Source organism: Schistocerca nitens, chromosome 4 (assembly GCF_023898315.1).
Source record: "Schistocerca nitens isolate TAMUIC-IGC-003100 chromosome 4, iqSchNite1.1, whole genome shotgun sequence".
Taxonomy (NCBI): Eukaryota; Metazoa; Arthropoda; class Insecta; order Orthoptera; family Acrididae; genus Schistocerca; species Schistocerca nitens.
In genome coordinates this window covers 771,208,031-771,226,654 of record NC_064617.1, presented here as the reverse complement: position 1 = coordinate 771,226,654, position 18,624 = coordinate 771,208,031, and the positions used below count along the sequence as shown (strand labels likewise).

At 40.4% G+C, this 18,624-nt stretch overlaps 1 protein-coding gene across 1 annotated transcript in view; it reads right to left on the bottom strand.

Annotated features, from left to right (window-relative positions):
- LOC126252558 (spidroin-1-like) overlaps positions 1–18,624 on the bottom strand; it is a 77,899-nt gene that overhangs the window by 24,465 nt on the left and 34,810 nt on the right. The gene's annotated exons all lie outside the window — the stretch shown is intronic.

The following is an 18,624-nucleotide window of genomic DNA, read 5'->3' as shown; positions in this document are numbered from 1 at the left end:
AAGTCACCCAACCCAGTTGACATAATCTGCCTCTCTGAACACCGTGTGGCCACTGGTATAGGAACTAGGCCTAAGCACAATGAGAAACTCAGACAGGAGAGTACTGCAAATGTTAGAATAAGGAAAGGTTCTCATAAAGGTATAATTAAAAATAATGTAAGTATATTTCATCAAAATATTGGGAGTTTAAAGAATAAAGTAGATGAGCTTCTGGTTTGCTTAGAAGATTTAGAAGCTGAGAATGAAATAGATATACTATGCCTGTCTGAGCATCACATTGTTACTGATATGGATAAGGTAAATGTAAGTGGATATAAGCTCTCTGCACATGTAATGAGAGAAAATATGGAGAAAGGAGGAGTTGCCATATATGTCAAAAGTTATCATTGTGCAAAAAGTATAGAAACAAAAAAGTTTTGTGTAGAGAAACATATAGAAGCATGTGCCTGTGAGCTTAAATTAAATAAATGCACATTTATAATTGTAACTGTATATAGGTCCCCATCAGGAAATTTTCACCTATTTCTGAAAAATTTGGACTCCTTGTTGTGCTATCTGTCAGACAGGGGGAAGCAAATTATTATTTGTGGGGACTTCAATGTAGATTCTCTGAAAGAGGGTAATAGGAAAAATGACCTTGAAGTATTACTCGGTTCTTTCAATTTGACACCCGTTATTGATTTTCCTACTCGGGTGGTAAAGGATAGCAGCTCACTGATAGATAACTTCTTTATAGACCAAGATAAGTTTAACCAGATAAATGCTCAGCCTGTTGAGAATGGTCTTTCTGATCATGGTGCACAGCTAGTTACAATATATGACATAGCTCCATTCAGCAATACTAAACAGTCCTCCAAAGTGGTACGTTCAGTCAACGATTTAACAATTGCAAATTTCAGGGAAAGCCTACAGCAGTTAGACTGGGATGAGGTGTACCATGAACCTGATGCCAATTTAAAATATAATTTATTTCATGACATTTTTGTAAATGCATTTGAAAACTGCTTCCCCAAGAAAATAGTTAAATATACTCGTAAGAAACCTTGTAAGAAACCATGGCTTACTAAGGGTATAAAAATATCTTGTAACCGCAAAAGGGAAATGTATCTGACAGCAAGAAAGAGTAGTGACCCAGAAACTATCAAAAATTATAAAAACTACTGTGTTATATTAAGAAAAGTTATTAAAAAATCCAGGAGTATGTGTATCATGTCTGAAATCAGCAACTCTGATAATAAAATTAAAACAATTTGGAATATTATTAAAAGAGAAACAGGTCAACCAAGAGCAGAGGAAGACAGTATTACCATCAAATTGAATGAAAACTTTACGAACAAAAAGTCAGAAGTTGAAAATATTTTTAATAATCATTTTCTAAATGTTGTGGATATAGTAGGATCCAGGTGTTCATTAGAAGATGCTAGGCTGTTAATGGAAGAGGCCATACCTATGCAATTTGATACAATTGAAATCTCACCCACTTCTCCCTTTGAAATTAGGAAAATAATAAACTTGCTTAAAAGCAAAAACTCACATGGAATTGATGGCATTTCCAGCAAAATACTAAAAGCTTGTTCTCAACAGATAAGTAAGATTCTCAGCCACCTGTGTAATAGCTCTCTGGAACAGGGCATTTTCCCTGATAGACTGAAATATGCTATTGTTATACCTTTGCATAAAAAGGGGGATAGATCTGATGTCAACAATTACCGTCCAATCTCCCTTCTAACAGCTTTATCCAAAATTTTTGAGAAAGTAATGTATTCAAGAGTAGCTTCACATATCTGTAAAAATGAAGTACTAACAAAATGTCAGTTTGGTTTTCAGAAAGGTTTTTCAACAGAAAATGCCATATATGCTTTCACCAGTAAAATTTTGAATGATCTGAATAACCGAACACCACCCATTGGGATTTTTTGTGATCTCTCAAAGGCTTTTGATTGTGTAAATCATGAAATTCTGCTAGACAAGCTCAAGTATTGTGGCATGAGTGGGACAGTGCACAAATGGTTTAATTCGTACCTAACTGGAAGAGTGCAGAAAGTTGAAATAAGTAGTTCTCGTAACATGCAAAGATCAGCACATTCCTCAAACTGGGGAACTATCAAGAATGGGGTTCCACAAGGGTCAGTCTTGGGTCCTTTGTTGTTCTTATTATATATTAATGACTTGCCATTCTATATTCATGAAGAGGCAAAGTTAGTTCTCTTTGCTGATGATACAAGTATAGTAATCACACCTGACAAACAAGAATTAACTGATGAAATTGTCAATACTGTCTTTCAGAAAATTACTAAGTGGTTCCTTGTAAACGGACTCTCACTGAATTTTGATAAGACACAGTACATACAGTTCCGTACAGTGAATGGTATGACGCCATTAATAAATATAGACCTTAATCAGAAGCATATAGCTAAGGTAGAATATTCCAAATTTTTGGGTGTGTCCATTGATGAGAGATTAAATTGGAAGAAACACATTGATGATCTGCTGAAACGTTTGAGTTCAGCTACTTATGCAATAAGGGTCATTGCAAATTTTGGTGATAAACATCTTAGTAAATTAGCTTACTACGCCTATTTTCACTCATTGCTTTCATATGGCATCATATTTTGGGGTAATTCATCAGTGAGGAATAAAGTATTTATTGCACAAAAGCGTGTAATCAGAATAATAGCTGGAGTCCACCCAAGATCATCCTGCAGACATTTATTTAAGGATCTAGGGATATTCACAGTAGCTTCTCAGTATATATACTCTCTTATGAAATTTGTTATTAACAACCAAACCCAATTCAAAAGTAATAGCAGTGTGCATAACTACAATACTAGGAGAAAGGATGATCTTCACTATTCAAGATTAAATCTAACTTTGGCACAGAAAGGGGTGAATTATACTGGCACTAAAGTCTTTGGTCACTTACCAAATAGTATCAAAAGTCTGACAGATAACCAACAAGTATTTAAGAAGAAATTAAAAGAATTTCTGAATGACAACTCCTTCTACTCCATAGAGGAATTTTTAGATATAAATTAAGAAAAAAAAGAAAAAAAATATTAAAAAAATAAAAATAAAAAATAAAGAAAAACAAAAAACACAAAAAAATAAAGTTGTTATATTAACTTAAGTATGTTGTTAAATTAACCTAATTATGTCATGTATTGGAAAATTCGACTCGTTCCACATCATTACGAAATATCGTATTCATGATCCATGGAACTAGTATTAGTCTAATCTAATCTAATCTAATCTAATCAGCCGCACGCCGGCCGTCCGCACACATGGTGGAGCGTGCGGACATTCTCATTCGAGGCAGTAGACGGATCATAATGAAAAACCTCGCTGCCCAACCGGACGTCTGTGCTGGTAGTGCTGATACACTCGTCCACAAGTTGCAGTAGTCTACCAGTAGATTGGTTTCATGCGGTCGTGCAGGCCGTCCCAGTAAGCTGGTGTAAGGCCGTCGCTCTGAACAGAGAGCCGGCCGCGGTGGTCTCGCGGTTCTAGGCGCGCAGTCCGGAACCGTGCGACTGCTACGGTCGCAGGTTCGAATCCTGCCTCGGGCATGGATGTGTGTGATGTCCTTAGGTTAGTTAGGTTTAAGTAGTTCTAAGTTCTAGGGGACTGATGACCCCAGCAGTTGAGTCCCATAGTGCTCAGAGCCAGCTCTGAACAGAGATTATTTTGAAAAACAGGGTTTTGCAGCCAAAAGAGTGGGGAATAATATGGTGTTTTGGAGTCCTAAATAAAACCAACCTGCTTTCAGAAAAAAATTTGTTGCGTTACTTACTGAACAACCCTCGCAAAATAGTGAGAAGGGAATTGAGAGATGGGAAAGAAGACTGAGACGAGATGGGTGGACATGTTACAAGACAGGACCTTACATTAAAACTGCACGAAATACAATTTCCAAAAGTTTTCAATTAAAGTTCTATTTTTCCCTTCCTCCTCTCTAGCTCCCTTTCCACCTTCCCCACCTCTACCAGATACCAATTTAAAGCACTGATCATAGTTGAAAAACACAGAAATGTGATATGAGGTACTGACACAGACACAACGGGTTCCTGAAGCAACTACATTGGCAATCTCAGCATTTAGGTACAGTTCTTCCCTACTTATTGTAAAACAATATACGATATATATTTAATTTTACTTTGTTTTAGATTTGAAAATGATCCAGGAAGAGCGAGTATTTAAGAATTTGTAAGTCAGACTGAAAAATAAATAATAATTGTTTTAAATTTCAATGCAGTTCTTCTTTCATGATGAGTGTGTCGGTCATATTGACAGTAAAAAATTGTTCTAAAATATGAAAATGTTCCTGGTGCTCCTGGCGGAGGTTCGAATCCTCCCTCGGGTGTGGGTGTATGTGTTTGTCCTTAAGATCATTTACGTTAAGTAGTGTGTAAGCTTAGGGACTGATGACCTTAGCAGTTAAGTCCCATAAGATTTCACACACATTTGAACATTTTTTTGTGTCTGGAGGATTTTTGATAAGCGGCGGTTCACTGCTGTGATACATTGCAACAATGACATTACAATTAATAAAATATTCCGGTTTAGTATGCCGTGGTCGAAGGGACTTCACTTTAGAACCCAACGTTTCCTCCCGATCTGCGGAGGATATTTTCAAGGGGGATCGTAGCTTTGCTGAACGTCCGATTCACAGCCTGGCTCGCTACTCGGGTTCTAAAGTGAAATCTCTTTGACCACGGCATAATAGCCCGGAATATTTTATTAACTGTGACAATTCCGGCCGTGAAAGTTTAGATTTGACGGCAATGACATTGTGACTAAAAACTTCAGCTGCTGAATTTAACAACTTCGTTCAGTACTGGTTTCAGTCTAAACGGCAGTCTTCAGGTACCTGAAGGCTCCCACGAAATAAACATCCTACTGCAGACGCAATACCATACAACATCTATAATAGCAGCCTGAGAACTGCCGGGAGTGACCAACAGTGGAATCATCACATGAAACAAATAGTAGGAAAAGTAGATCCAAGACAGATTTAGAGGATCTTGAGGAACTATATTTCCTCCAGGAAAAAAGTGGCTTACAGAACGCCTGTTCGACCGATTCTTGCGTATTGTGCATCAGTCAAGGACCGTTACGAGGTTGCGTTAATCAGAGGGAGAGAGAGAGAGAGAGAGAGAGAGAGAGAGAGAGAGAAGAGCCAACGACGAGCAGCACATTACGCGAGTGGATCGTGTAGTCAAGGCGAAAGCGTTACGGAGCTGCTCTTCAAACTCTAGTACAAACGCTAAAAGAGAGGCCTTGCGCAGCACGAAGAAGTTTATTGAAAATCCGACCATGTTTTCCAGGAATTTAAGTTTGTCGCCTACGGGACGTTAAAGCCTAATATCTTCCTTTCCTCTCTCTCTCTCTCTCTCTCTCTCCCCCTCTCTCTCTCTCTCTCTCTCTCTCTCTCTCTCTATATATATATATATATATATATATATATATATATATATATATATATATATATATATATATTCGCACAAACATGTGTTGTGGACTGCTTCCACGACTGTTTAAACCTATAAATAAACAAACGCAATCTACGCAAAACATGTGTAATGTATAAAAGCAAATTCACAATTCAGTTAAAGTAGGATTAATTATTTTCAAAATTTTTTGTTGACACTCCTGTAAAATAAGCTAAGCACAGGTCTCATTTATGTTGAAATGTGTTGAAACAATGTATGCTAATGTTGAAATATATTGAAACAATGTGTGTCACAGGTGAAATACGTTCAGACATTGTCTACTATTGGACAGCTATCTTTATGCACAGTGCAGTCACATTAATGTGACCACCGTCTGTGTACAACGTCAACGTGCAATAACGACTCAGAGATTGCAGGTAGCAGCACTAGCAGTCGAGGGTACATAAAGCGTGTCGGGGGGATGTGGAAAACAGTGCTGGCGTCGTAATGCTGAAACGGAGGGATTTATCTGGCGTCGAAATGGGCACGAGCATTGGATTCCGGGCGAAGGGTGGAAGCATTTCCAAAACGGCCAAGTTTTTAAACTATTTACGTGTTGCCTTGGTTACAGTATACCGTTCAAGGCAAAACGGCGCTACCCAAAACCGGTGCCGAGGCAATGGTGGTGCACTACGGGCCATACATGAAAGGCATGAACGGCGGCTGCGGAGAAGTGTACGGGGAAATACGCGTGCAGCTGTTGGGTAACTGACCGCCCAGATGACCCAGGGACTACCAATAGTGTCCCCTCAACGACCGTTCAGCTAACGTTGCTACATATGGCCCTCCACGGCAGATTCCTCCTTCATGCTGCCATGCTGACTGCTGTTCATTGGCCAGTACAGCAAATGGACGTCCACTGAGTGGCAACAGGAGGCCTTTTAGAGATGAATCTCGTTTTATGCTCCTTCGGACTGATGACCGTTGGCGTGTACGGCGTGAAACGTCTGAAAGCAATTACCCTGCAACAATCATCGGAAGGTTCGAGACCTGACTAGGGAACATTACGGCCTGGGGAATGTTTTCGTGACATTGCCTGGGTGATCTCGTCGTTCTGGAAGGCACCGTGGGTCAGCTCAAGCATGCATCTATCTTTGGGGACGAAGTCCTCCCCTGCATGCTGTCTGTTTTTGTTCGGTCCGATTCCTTCTACCAGCAGGACAATACGACGTGTCACACATCCCTGTGTCCGTGCATCATTCGAAGAGCACCGGGATGAGCTTACGGTATTCCTCCAACCACCAAAGTCCCCGGTTTAGGCCTAATCGAGAATCTTTATATTTTTTTTTTATTAAAAATAAAATTCCTCCAGCAGTACTTAAGATTTTTTATTTACTTCGCCACTAGTTTCGACGTTGCGTCAACGCCATCTTCAGGCCCGTACACTTTGATGAAAACGGGTACGGGGCTGAAGATGGCGTTGACGCAACGTCGAAACTAGTAGCGAAATAAATAAAAAATCTCAAGTACAGCTGGAGGAATTTCATTTTTAATAAAAATTATACCAGCTGTGTCCCCCACCTTCATCCAATTTAAATATGGATGTACTACAATCGAGAATCTGTTGGACCACCTCGACCGGGGTGTTCGCGCCATGGATCCTGAACCAAAAAACCTAGTGCAGATGGCCGCTACACTGGAGTGGGCATGTCTTTACATCCCTATCGGTGCCTCCCAGAACCTTACTGACTCTGTATCTGCACGTGTCGCAGCGGTCGGCGCTGCGAAAGCCTTTTGGCAGGCTGTCACATTAATCTGACTTGACAGCGAAATAATCTCTTCACCCGAGAAGACGAACAAAAATAACATATATGTCACCTAGAAGACACCAAATACCTGTATCCGTTGTGGGCGAGCGGTTCTAGGCGCTTCAGTCCGGAATCGCGCTGCTCCTACGGTCGCAGGTTCGAATCCTGCCTCGGGCATGGATGTGTGTGATGTCCTTAGGTTAGTTAGGTTTAAGTAGTTCCAAGTCTAGGGGACTAACGATCTCAGATGTTAAGTCCCATAGTGCTCAGAGCCATTTGAACCATACTTGTATCTTGCTTAGTACTATTTGCAAACAATATGTGTCCAAAGCTCAAATGCAGAGCTCTTAAGGAAAATACGCAGAACCGATGTATGGGACTGACGATGCGCAACACCAGTTCTAAAATTGTTTCAAGTTACTAACTGGCCAATGTAGCTGCAATCAGACTATAAACAGAGAACGCTTCTGAAAACTTCTTCATCGTCGCCTTTCTGGGGGAAATAATGCTGTGCTAAAACCAAAATTCCCACCTGAGGATGAACAAGGACTTCGAAACACGTCTTACTTGAGGAATTAAATTAAAGTATCCGATTAGATTGTGTTTATTTGTAGGTTTCTTACTCTGCTGTAACTTTTTATCGGTCTGAGAAAGTCATGTCAGGTGTTTGATTCTATTTAATGTTTTTCTTTTCCCTACAGAGCCGAACACTTTTATTGAAGAAAGCTTTAGTCGCTTCCGCCAGATTTCTTCCGATGTCTTCCTTGCTTCTTACAACTTGTTTGATTCGAATGGTTCTGAGAACTATGGGACTTATCATCTGAGGTCATCAGTCCCCTAGAAGTTAGAACTACTTAAACCTAACCAACTTAAGGACATCACACACATCCATGCCCGAGGCAGAATGCGAACCTGCGACTGAAGCGGTCGCGCGGGTCCACACTGAAGCGCCTAGAACCGCTCGGCCACACCGGCCGGCACAACTTGTTTAATCTTCATATATAGACAGGAGTATTGTATTACATCTTATGCTATTGAACCTTCGCCTGTTTTAACGATTTGGTAGCGTCCGTATTAGTGCAGTAATTAACATAACAAGATAGGGGAAGGGACAAGTCATTGTTCACAGCAATAAGTAATGTGTCTTGGTCCGCGACAGGGAGCTTCATAACGAAAAAACCATTGAGAAATACGGCCTTTAAATATTATTAGCTACATATGAAAATACATTTGCAGTATAGAATTGACCTGCTGATGCTATCCTAGTTTTTATCACTGTATAAACGCAATTCCTACAGTGCTAATACGGATAATATTTAGATGAAAGACTCTCAGCGGTCAGTATCATGCAAATGTTTGCTTTGCCGGTGTATAGGTTTAAAAATTTAACAGTAATAGAATCAGTATGACGACACTTAAAAGAGACGAAACTGCATGTTTCAATAACGGTTTCATGAAAAATAATTCAAACGTGCCTACACACAATGTACGTCACTTAAGGATCTGAATTTTGAGTCGTGATGAACGACAGTTAAAATTAAAGGGTACAGTACGACGGAATTCAGCTTAAACGGTTTGGCAATAAGTTAATTCCATGTTCCCTTGACCTTAGAACAAATAATGTGGAACGAGTGAGTTTGCAGGGTACGTATAATACTGTAAGTGTATTTGTTGTGATATTTTGGTCACTTACAGATTACTAAGTGTCACATTTAATAACATAAATGATCGTATTAACCTTTGACGCTACCCTTGCTGTTGGCGAAATATTCGTGAAGTTGACTAAAAAAGTTAACATACTCCTCCTGTACCATACACGTTATTAAGCTGTAGTAGCAATATCCGCCTAGCGAATAAACGATAAAGAATTTAGTGAAAGCATACTGTGCATTTTCTCAGGCACTGTCAGTTTTAGTGATGAGTAAAGACAGTTATTTTTCATTCGATTGCTACCGCTGTACGACAAGATGACCTGACTACAAGAGTGAACAGCACATTTCACGCAATAAATAATTTGTCTGTAAGTTGTGGGGTATTCCAACATATTACATCTTAGCACTTGTCAATTTTTCAGAGAACAGCGAAACAAAATTTAATTAATTAATAGAAATTTTATCCGTTATGCACTGTAAATTAACATCTACAGCCTCTTGCTACCTTGCTACCAAATTCCTTGAGCCCAGTTAATAACAGGTCTAGCACGAAAAGTAGATGAAGATGAGGTGGAGCATGTGGTGGTGTAGTACGGATTTGACAGAGCACTAAATGACCTAACTCGAAACAAGGCATCTGAAGTAGACGACACCCCCTCAGAATTATTCTTTGACAGAAACAACACTGACAAAACTCTCCTAACCGGAAGACAAGAAATAAGATGGAGATTAAATATCCTCAGATCTTAAGAACATGATAATCTCAGTTTCAAAGAAGGCAAGGTTGTAGCATGTGTCCTATGATATTCAATCTGTAGGCTAAGCACGTAAAGTAAAACAATAACGTATTGGAAACACAATTCAGAAAGAATAAAATAAAAACTTTGCGGTTAGCCAGTGATACTGAAATTGTGTTACAACCAACAAAGGAGTTGAAGAAGCAGTTGAAAAGAATGGATAGTCCCTTGATAAGAGGCAATAAGATGAAATCAACAAAAGACAATGGAATGTAGTTGAAATCCAGTGATGTTGAGGGAACTGCTTTAGAGCATAGGATACTCAAGGCAGGAGACGAGTTTTCCTCTTTGGGGAGTAAAATAACTAGTGAAGAAGTGGAGAGGATATAAAACGCAGACTTGCAAAGTAAAGAAAAACATTTCTACAAAAATCGAAATATGTTAGCATCTAGTATAAATTTAAATGTCAGCAAATCTTTTCTGAAAGCATTTGTCTCAAATGCACCCTTATACATGGACCGTAAATTGTGAAGAAAATAAGAAAATATAATCTTTTGAAAGGTGGTGTTACGAAAGAATGTTGAACGTCAAATCGTATAAATAATGAAGAGGGGAGAAAACAGTTTTATGCCACAACTTGAGTGAAAGAAGAGGTCGATTGATAAGGCACATGCTATGGCATCAAGGAGAGGATAATATGGCGTGTAATGGAGGGAAGTATGATGGGTAAAGCTTGTAGAGGAAACCAAAGCTTGGCTAGAGTAAGCAGATTCATCTGGATACAGGTTGCAATAGTTACGAAGAGATTAATGTTTTTGCAAAGGATAGAATAGCGTGGGAAGCTTCATCAAACCAGCCTTTGGATTGAAGCCCGCAACAACAAAAACAATAACAATGTTCGTTGATGTTCAGTACCTTGTCACAATATTCTGACCTGCACTCAGAGAATCCTGTAATAGCGGTTGTAAATAATAAACTGGAGATTCCGATAACAGTGACAGCTAAGGCAAACATCCTAGTCAGGACTTACAAATCATCACCAGGCAGTTAAGTTTAGCGGCGTTTTCCTAAATCACTGCAGACGAGTGCCAGTACTGTTCCTCCGAGTCGACACGGCCGCTACGCTTCACCATCCCTGTTCAACAAAGTGAGAGTAGTTAATCTAGTATACAGCGTAACTTGTGTCAAAATTATGCTGTTGATACGTCTGCATGCCTACATACAAATAATTTTGAAAATTGGTGTGCTGTGCCGCTTGTTGTCGCCGCGAAGACAACCTCCTTTCTAATCGACGGCTTTTTTTTTAACGTTTTGTGCGTATTATTAGTCCATTTTCTTCCTCTCCTGTGGAACCCTTTTCATATCGGAGTAGCAACTGCGATCTACGTCATCAGTTATTTGCTGGATATATTCTAGTCTGTGTCTTCCTGTACAGTTTTTACGCTCTACAGCTCCCTCTAGTATTTTGGAAGTTATTCCTTGATGTCTTAAAACATGTCTTATCATCCTGTCCGTTCTTTTTGTTTTTAGACTATAAATATTGTTTTTAATCTATAAATACTACCGTGCACTGACGTATTGTGTGTCCATATTTCCATAATGATCACAGATGGTGCTTTGAAAATAAAAGCGAAATGCGTCTGTTAAAAATTCTCTTTAACTGCAGTAAGCTTAAGATACAGAAAAAACTGATTGTAGCATCTGCTGTCATGGTCATGCAAATAAACATATTATGATTGAAGTAGGCTGATTAAGCACTAACATTTGTAACAGAATCCACATTTGCAATCCCAACGAGAGGCTTTTCTTTCACTTTTTTCTAGCTATCGAGAGGGCTTGTTTCAGTGCGAAAGCAATTTGTCACTTTGTACGTATATACTTGATATTTAAAAAAAAATAGTCCCTCTATTGGGGATTCCTGCGGTGAATCGCAGAGAGATACGTGAATCCTAATACGACTCTACCGAGCACAAACGAATATTTACTCTTGCGTGAACATATTACTTGTTGAATATCAAAGTCGTAGTGTTTCATAATTGTTATCGCTGCCATTCTCGAGATCATTTGTATCAAGGTTGGGCAAGGAACCAGACTTGAAAAATAACTGACTACGAAGTCTCCCAAATACATCCAACAAACTTCACACGAGTGCAGCCTCCGAAAGTGCCTTGTTCATTGTCAGTGGATGCTTCAATGAAAATGTATAGTGGTTTTCCTTTCTTGAAATAATATAGACAATTTCAGTGTTAATTCGTTTCGTCATGACAATTACGAAAAACATATTTAGGGAGGAAAAAAATTAGTATTTAACCTATCTTTGATCACGAGGTCGTTATAGACGGACCACAACATCAGCCGTGGCCATTTTGAGAGAACCCATATTGGCTCTCGCATGAAGCAGTACGGGGCAACCACGGAAACTCAAAATCTAGATGGGCCGACGACGACGATTTGAACTTTGCTCCTCTCTAGTGCGAGTTCAGAGTGCTAACCACTGCACCGCTTCCCTCAGTGGAACATACGAAACGTATATTAAACAAAAATGGCGTCGCTGAAATGTTATGCGCTGAAGAAACTTCTGCACTTTGGTTTCCATCTTATTACGTAAGAGTCATACTGTACCTGAAAAGACTATTACAATCAGGACAAACAGTCCTATGAACCAGGTCAGTTACAGCTTTACTACCTTCAGCCTCACTCTCTACTGCTGTTCAAAGAGTTCAAAGAGCCTACACCTAAACAGAGTGTCACTGCAAAAAAGCGCAGCCATGCTGATAGACAGTAGTTGATTCCACTTACCCACATTCTAACGAGATTCTGCCTTTCTATACTTGCGGAATCTTGCTCACGAGATACCTGTAGCTCCTTAAGTGCCACCCAAACTGAGTTCTTTGGACACCAAATGTTTCTTCATTCAAAATTAAACACAAGTGCAGCGGTTTCTTCTACAGATTCCTGAATATTTTCCTCTCTTTTTTATATATTCAGCACTCAGAGTTTCCATACCCTATTGAGGTCTTTCTGGAAAGTCAATATTCTCACGGCTCTTATTCACTGTTGGATTCATTTCAGCATGTGCGACATTATTTATCGTCATTATCCCAGTGCCCGGTCTGCCATCTGTTGCCACTGTCCCTCAGATGGCTAACTCTGACCTATTTTTCCGGCTTCAGTACTCGACGTTTAAATCCCAGTGCGGGATGTTTCTTGACGAATTTCTGCAGATGACTGGAACTTCATTTCTCCATAAGAGAAATAACGTCGTTTACGAAGCTAAGCAGTGATTTTTTTCCCTACAGTCCACATAGGTATGATACAAGATAGTGCAAGGTTCATTTGGCTGGATTATACCCTCCGCCATGCACTGTGGAGTGATGATCTGATTATCTAGTATGATCTGATTATCTAGTATGCGGCCATCCGATGGGCCCCATCGCACAATGCTCGTGAGGTTCACCTGCACCTTCTAAACACATTCGGAAACGATCGAGTTGTCCGCCGATCGTTTCCAAATGCGTGGCCGGCACGATCACCTGATTTCACTGCCTGTGATTTCTGGTCGTGGGGCTACCTGAAGGACAGGGTTTACCAGGGGAACATTCACACTCGTGCTGATCCGAAGCGCAGCACATCAAGAGAGGTAGCCAGTATACCTATGGACGTCTTCGTTCTGTTGTGCAGAATGCAATCCTGCACTTTCAGACTCTTCCGGACACTGGCCATATTGAGCCCCTTTTTGTAGCAGAAATTGTAACCGAATGTAATGGTACGATATACCATAGCAGCACATTAAAAGTGTTTCAGCTGAATTGATTCTGCATTATTTCTCTTCACCATGTCCTTGACATTGATGTTACCAAGTTTGGTACTCGTGAGGTAATTAGCTTCCGTGTTATAACCTGTTAAATAGAGAAAATTATAACCATCCGTTACAATGAACTACGAGCAACTATTTGTTTTTATAAGCGTTTATTTTTCCTTGGCTTTTCAGAATGCCTGGCATTCCATCTGCAGATGTTCACACTTATTTTCGTGCTGTGAACAACGTTTCTTAAGTAACAGTGTTGCAGAGCTTTGCAGCGAAAGTTGTTAATACAGATATTGTAAACCGTCGTTAGATGTCGTTAGTAAAGAAACAATGTTCATGACTGGCAAATATAAAGGGTAACTGAGCTGCCCCTGCAGATAGGTTTCATACAAACCGTAATGTCTTCAAAGACCATATTCTTTCACACACTACTCGCAAACGACTAGTCATACAAAAATTAAAAATTAAAAAAAAAGCAAGTATTTGTTTGTAGGAAATTTAATGTAGCTCAATTTTCTGTTATGATACTTTTCGCTGGAGGCCACAGTTTTCGAGTTATTCAAGAAAAACGCACTTGAAGGTCACTTTTGCACTTTTTCTCGAATAATTCGAAAACTACGATCTCTAGCGAAAATTCTCTATAAAAAAGCCCAGTTAATAATTTGCTGTAGGACTAACAGTTTGCATATAACGAGTGAGAGAGTATGAAAATCCAGCATGTGGATTTCGCAGGTGTTGTAGGTTGCACAAAACCAATCGGTAAGGGCAGCTGAATCGCCATTATCTGGAGGTTGGGCGAACATAAAATTAATGTACTCTCACAAACGTGTGTTTTGATGCATAATTTGCTGTCATGTCAGGAAATGGGTGCATTATCCCACAAACATTAACGTCACGGATGCTATAATTAGACTTTATGCGCTAGGAATGCTGCTGTTGCGTCACTTGACAAGGCAGCCTGTGAGGTTAAGTAAATATGTGAATCAGGCTGCGGGCTATCGAAGGTTGCCCAACCCTGGTCTAGAACTTATATTACTATACTATTCTACATCGTCCCCATTGAGATGTGCGTGTCTTGGTAATCCTTGAGTCTATGCGTACCCACATAGGTGGTCATTCATGTTGATTTTATATAGTTATATATAGTTCACCCCTTTAGTCGTGGTTGCTATTCTCTATTATGAAGGTAACACTTCTTATTAGTCTTCTACTTTGTTTGCTATTGACGTTAGTTCGATAGTGAGAGCGTACATTTGATCTTAAAGACCGAAAGTTGAGAAGCTGCTTTTTTATACGCGATGTGCAAATAATGTTAACGTAGTCAGTAGAATTTGGTCTTTGGCAGTAGCTTGTAAACCATGAGTTGACGATATACGTTTCTTCTCACAGGACGTGGTTGTGTCTGTTTTAAAGGTAAATTCACAGTACGTCAACCACTGACCTCGTTCGACGGAATGTTGTTTTTCCAGAAGTGTTTACAGCCTTTGAGGGTTTTCCAGCATTAGGGAACGGTAGGTTGGGCACAAAAACATGCCTAACATCAGAACCTAGTGCCCATATAATTACACTGTCTGACAAAAAAAGGGCCCCAGAGGAAGACGAAGAAATGAAATACAGTTTCACGAGTTGAGAGAGTATATGATGTTATTTCAGAGGTTACAAAGCGAATCAAATTTCCAAGGAACTTGGCAGTATGAGACCACTTATCAGTTCGACGTTGCACCACCTCTGGTCTGAATGCGTGGGTTGGGAAGTGTGTCATAAGCTGTTGTGTCTTCTCCTGAGGCAAGCTTGACCACAACTGTTGTAATTGGTCCTCAATATCCTGGATACAGGCACTGCGGCAGAGTTTTACATCAAGCTGGCCCCTCTCGTATTCTGTTGGGAACTGATCTGGGTATCTACAGAAATACCTCACCATCACCCAGACATTTCATAGAAACATATGCCGTGTGTGGACATTGTCCTTTTGAAGTTGGCAGCACGGAACTGTAGCACGAGAGGTAACATATGAGGAAAAAAAATCGTGGTACGTTCCTATGGGACCAAACTACTAAGGACATCAGTCCCTAGGCCTGCACACAACTTAATATAACTTAAACTAACTTAGGCTAAGGACAACACACACACCCATGCCCGAGGGAGGACTCGAACAGACGAGGGTAGCCGTGCGAACCGTGGCAACAAGGCGCCTCAGACCGCGCGGCTAACATATGAGGACGCAGCATGTGCGTGGCATACCGTTGTACCATCAGAGTTCCCTCACAACTATTATCTGTGACCTGAACTCTTTCCCAACAGCTCCTAATACCATGACGCCGGGAGTAACAATGCAGTGCCTCTACAAAACATTGGAAGAATGGGACCTCTCACTAGGTCGCTGCCACACTCGTCAACAGTGGTCAAGCAGGATAGTGCAGAAACACGATTCATCGCTAAACATAATGTGACACGTCGCTTTTCCATGCTTGCTAGTCAGCATAACCACTCTAAAGGTGTCCATATGTGTTGTCGTCTGAACTACGGCATATATATGAGACAGTAATTCTCTGCTCAGACTGCTGGTGGTCTCTAACTAATGAAGTTGAATGACAGTGAATGTGGCAGGGAGTCTATTGTTCTCGGCTGGCAGGTGCAGATGTGAATGGGTCACCCTGTGCGTGGTCCACATGAAGACGATCCTTGCTTATGACGGTCAGGCGTGGTCGGTCGGAACCGTGACGATGAGTATCCCTGCCTTCACATTCTAATGCAGTCCAACATCGCGTCATTCTCACACCCGAATGCCCCAAAAACCTGGACATTCCACGATTCGACCAGCCGGTCAATTTGAGACCCACAATGAGGCCCCTTTCAAGCATTATCAGCTGCTAATAATTCTGTCACACGACTACTAGCATCTCTGTGTTCTTCACAGTAATCATTCGACATCAGACGCTACATACCGTACCAGATCTCGTAACAACATGAACACGGACAACACTAATGCTCTCTGGTGAACATTTGAAACATCCCCTTACTGTGCTGGCAAACCCCTTACGTTATTTGATTTTCAAACAGCTGAGTAAAACTGAACGTGCGCAGACATTTCTCTCTTTACTTATTCTGATCATCAATAAACTGACACACAATATTTTTAGCGCAACGCAGTCTGACTTTCAATAATCCCTACAAAAGAATGGCCCTGACTAACAATAACCTATAGATTTCAAGAATCACTCACCTCACAAAAATCTTCGATACTCCAATACTGCAATACAGCGAGCGCCACTACTGCCAGCTAAATAAAACATTCTAACTACTGAAGGCACTAAATAGTGATAGGCATACTTAGCAAATGAAAAATTTTAATAGAGAACAAACAATGTATTTTCCTTAGTAGTGTTCAAAAGTCATAATATATATATATATATATATATATATAGGGTGAGTCACCTAACATTACTGCTGGATATATTTCGTAAACCACATCAAATACTGACGAATCGATTCCACGCACCGAACGTGAGGAGAGGGGCTAGTGTAATTGGTTAATACAAACCATAAAAAAATGCACGGAAGTATGTTTTTTAACACAAACCTATGTTTTTTTAAATGGAACCCCGTTAGTTTTGTTAACACATCTGAACATATAAACAAATACGTAATCAGTGCCGTTTGTTGCATTGTAAAATGTTAAGTACATCCGGAGATATTGTAACCTAAAGTTGACGCTTGAGTACCACTCCTCCGCTATTCGATCGTGTGTATCGGAGAGCACCGAATTCCGTAGGGATCCAAAGGGAACGGTTATGGACCTTAGGTACAGAAGAGACTGGAACAGCACATTACGTCCACATGCTAACACCTTTATATTGGTCTTTTTCACTGACGCACATTTACATTACCATGAGGAGTGAGGTACACGTTCGACGGGCGTTTCATAGGACGTGGAGGACGCATAAATTGGCCAGCCCGTTCTCCTGATCTTACACCTCTGGACTTCTTTCTGTGGGGTACGTTAAAGGAGAATCTGTACCGTGATGTGCCTACAACCCCAGAGGATATGAAACAACGTATTGTGGCAGCCTGCGGCGACATTACACCAGATGTACTGCGGCGTGTACGACATTCATTACGCCAGAGATTGCAGTTGTGTGCAGCAAATGATGGCCACCACACTGAACATCTATTGGCCTGACATGTCGGGACACACTCTATTCCACTCCGTAATTGAAAACGGAAACCACGTGTGTACGTGTACCTCACCCCTCATGGTAATGTACATGTGCGTCAGTGAAAAAGACCAATAAAAAGGTGTTAGCAAGTGAACGTAATGTGCTGTTCCAGTCTCTTCTGTACCTAATGTCCATCACCGTTCCCTTTGGATCCCTACGTAATTCGGTGCTCTTCGATACACACGATCGAACAGCGGAGGAGTGCTCAAGCGTCAACTTTAGGTTACAATATCACCGGATGTAATTAATATTTTACAATGCAACAAACTGCACTGATTACGTATTTGTTTATATGTTCAGATGTGCTAACAAAACTAACGGGGTTCCATTTAAAAAAACGTAGGTTTGTTTTAAAAAACATACTTCCGTGCATTTTTTATGGTTTGTATTCACCAATTACACTAGCCCCTCTCCTCACGTTCGGTCTGTGGAATCGATTCGTCAGTATTTGATGTGGTTTACGAAATATATCCAGCGGTAACGTTAGGTGACTCACCATATATATATATATATATATATATATATATATATATATATATATATATATATATATATCAATTCATGACATCCATTCTTACAAATTTACTGTCTATGATGGATACACGTCCAGATCATCCGCTCTCAAAACTCCGCCATCTCTCCCCCCACATCCACCACTGCTGGCGCCTCACCTCCAACTGCGCAACGCTACGCACTGTTCACATCCAACTGCCCAACACTACAATAGCGAATATTCCAACAATGCCAACCGGCCACAGACTGCACACAGCAAGCACAGCCAGTGATTTTCATACAGAGCGCTACGTGGCGTTACCAACATAAAAACCTAAACAGCCTACTTACATATCCCCCGCCTACTTAAACATTCTGTTCAAATGACTCTGAGGACTATGGGACTTGAGATCTGAGGTCATCAGTCCCCTAGAACTTATAACTACTTAAACCTAACTAACCTAAGGACATCACACACGTT